The sequence below is a fragment of the Gekko japonicus genome, unplaced genomic scaffold, assembly GCF_001447785.1.
Source record: "Gekko japonicus isolate JY-2015 unplaced genomic scaffold, Gekko_japonicus_V1.1 scaffold1354, whole genome shotgun sequence".
Taxonomy (NCBI): domain Eukaryota; kingdom Metazoa; phylum Chordata; class Lepidosauria; order Squamata; family Gekkonidae; genus Gekko; species Gekko japonicus.
In genome coordinates, this window is record NW_015173712.1 from 73,300 (window position 1) to 76,983 (window position 3,684).

Below are 3,684 nucleotides of genomic sequence, written 5' to 3' on the forward strand. Positions count from 1 at the left end.
TTTATAGCAACTAATGTTCCTGAACACTTTTCAAGGACTGCCCCACGGAAAGCGCTTACACAATTTGTCTTTCAGTAGTGGAAATTATCTTCCGGTAATGGAAGCCACACTGGGACATAGGTATCATGACCTGGTTATAACAAAATGGGGTGGATCCAACCATGCTCCAAAGAACCTTCTTCCATCTTGAGGGGCTTTCCCCCCAACAGAATAGCTCATTCCATGAGATCTCCAGACCCCACCTGGAGTCTGCAAACCTAGAACACGGTTGTATGGTTGTGGCTCAGATGCCGGAAAGGATGATCTGGCTGTCTGAGAAGTTAGTTCCATGAAGGATAGGGTACAGAGGGCCAGAAAGGTCAGCAAAACATAGGGAAAAAAATCACAATGAATCTGTGAGCTCTGTGAGACTACAAAGTTAATTACTGTTTGAAACACAGAAGCCTGGAGATCAGGGCCCAACATCTGTCTCCCTGCACCACAGCATAGGGTTGCCAACCTCCAGGTGGTGGCTGGAGATCTCCCATTATTACAACTGATCTCCAGGTGACAGAGTCCAGCTCACCTGGAGAAAATGGCTGCTTTGGATGGTGGACTCTATGGTATTATACCCCATTGAAGACTCTCCCCTCCCCAAACCCCACCCTCCTCAAGCTCCACCCCCAAAACCTCCAGATATTTCCCAACCTGGAGCGGGCAATCATACCATAGCAAGTTCATAAACTTTGAGGCTGAAGTACAACACAGTACCATCCTCCTGCAAGTGGCCATGCAAAGAACTGCAGCTCGGGCCTACCCAGCAGAGGAACACAGTTAGTCAGTTGGAGCAGGACTGGGGATATATAAGGTCTGTCTCTGACCTGACTCCTAAGGCCTAGTGATTTGTCTGTAATGGGAGGACCTAACTCTGCTTTGGTTGTCTCTCTAGACCTGTTGCTGCTGTAGACTTGACCCCTTGCCAGATTATGATCCTGCCTCTGCTGTGCTTGACTTGTATTGGATTTGACCATGACCCCTAGTCTGTGAGCATCCCTCTTGCCTCTGCTGGTCCAGATTTCTGTCCCACGGGGCTGATTTAGTCTGACCTGGTCCCAGCTGGGCTTGTGTCATAAATCATTATGTTAATCAGTCTGGAAGATGCACCACTGTGGCACTGCCATTTTATCATGGGCATTCTCAAAATCTGGAGTACACCCAGTGGTTTACCAGTTTCTCACAGGCGTTGGCTATATCCTGTTTCCTTCAGGAACTTCATTGAATCAACTGGCACTGAGCTGCTGTTGGATCCCCAAGCATCGAGAATAAATCCACGTTTTCAAGAAAAGCAAAATTTATTTCAAAGCGTTGAAGACATACTCAAACACGTTCTTTGTTAGAACTGGGGATACACAGTTAGGTCAAGCATAATAAAGGAACTTCAAACAGATACAGATCCAATGAATATCTTTCCCGCTGGCGGGCTAATGAAACGGTTGCGCGCCCAGTCCATGGGAACCAGGCAGAACATCAGACAAAACACAGGTGCAGTACTCATGGGAAAAGCAATAGGCAAGCATTACAGCATCTTCTCCCCCACACAACCTCCAGCAGTTATCTTTTGCATTCCAACGCAGGAGCAGGATGATAGAAACCAAGCCGGGTGCAACAGGGAAAGGATATGTACACAGAGGTCACAGAAAACAGAATGGCAGCTTGCTGACAGCTGCATATGAAAAGAACAATGCTGGTGATTATTTTGGCCCTGCAGTGTTGGAGTGTTACTGTAGTCTGTCATGGAGTAATTGTTTCTCAAGGTATTTTTGGCTTTGTGTCTCTATAAATTCATTCTCAGACCTGATGGTTGCATACCTGCACAATGGCACACAATTTCTATCAAGGCTGCCGTGATCACAAAAGTTATTGCTATGGCAGTTTTAGTAATATACTACACCATTACTGGCCTATACATAAACTTGACCCAGTTATACCATCTTTTGCTTAAATCAAGGTAATAGTTCATGCATAAATAAGCCACATTTAAACAGATTGCATCATCTCAGCACTGATGGCATATGATCCCAATGGAATTTCCAGTGTCTTATTTCAAGTTTTGACTAATCTGCTAAACCAAAGCTTTCATAATTAAAGAAGTTGTTCATTTCTACATAGTCAGGCATTTTATTCACATACAAAAGCTAAATACAGTGGACATTTATGCAGTCTTCCTTCCCTGCACTTAATAGTACTGTTAAACCATGTGTTTATTTAGCATTGATTTCCAGATTACAGATAATAAAATAAGATTGTGGTCATATGGGCCAGAAAAAACAAGGGGGAAGCGAGGCTATTTCGCCGGAGGAATTTGACCCGCAGTTGCACGATCACACAGTCCTTGGATGCTGCTGGCACAAGCCATCACTGTGTGATCAGACGCAACCACAAGTGAGTCGGGTTTTTTTTGCCATTTGTTTCTGATGTGCTTAAACGTGGAATTGATGAATTGCATCTCCACATTGAGGACTCCCTATGGAGTTTGCGATGATGCACATACTGAGAAGGGGGGGAGAAACAACGGCACGGAGTTAGGGTGGCCTGATCAGACCATCTCGATGCCATGAGAGCTCGCTGGAGTGATCAGACAGGGGAAAGTCCATCTGTGGACCATTGCAACCCGTTTACTACCAGATTTTCCCCAGTGTCTTTTAACTCCGCTTCTGTGGCAGAGCAGAATGTGTTGCCAACGGCTGCGGGGAGCTTCCCAGATGATGTTGTCTAATCATGCCCTTTAAATCTGCCCGGCATTCACGTCTATGGCAAGTCTAATTGTGCGTATGATCGCAGCCTAATTGGAGCAGTGTAACAGTAGAATTAATGAACTTTCCCATGTTTTAAAAAAGACCACGATTTACCATTAAACACTTGTTCTGTTAATAAAAGAGTTTTAAAATTAAATATCTTATGGCATTGTAAACTATTTGTGGAAAGTCTTGTGGGGAGGTTTCAATATTAAATTTGTGACTTATTTTGTTATGTAATTATGTATTTCCTGATTCTGTCTGAAGCTAAGACTAGAGAATAAAAGACTAATCAAATAATAGGTAGAAGCCTGGCTGGGGTTATTGAAACAAATTGCTGTGCTGGAGTGCACACAGCAAGTCGGCAGCCTAAGGAGCAGCATGGAGAAGAAATGTTGGGTGTGGTCTCCTCTTCTGAAAAGCCATTATGCAACTTACTTTCTGGGTGTGTACAAATGCAGTGGGGAGCTGGATTGCAGCCACAGTCAATTCGAGCTTCTTCCATTCATTCCCTAATAATGAAATTATTTCTTCTTTCCTTATTCTCCAAGTCTTTTGTTTTTTGGCCCTGCAATATTGTAGTGTTAATGTAATCTGTCATGGAGTCACTGTTTCTCAAGCTGCATTATTTGCTTTGTTTGTTGTTCAGTCGCACAGTCGAGTCTGACTCTTCGCGACCCCATGGACCAGATCATGCCAGGTCTTCCGCCGTCCTCTGAAGTTTGCTCAATTTCATGTTCGTTGCATCTATGACACTGTCTAACCATCTCATCCTTTGCTGTCCCCGTCTTCTTTGACCTTCAATCTTTCCCAGCATCAAGGTTACTAAATTCTAATTGTATAGCCATAAGAAGTTTTTTTATTCATAAATTGTTTAATTTACTTTCAAAACTGTTTGGTCTCTCCATAA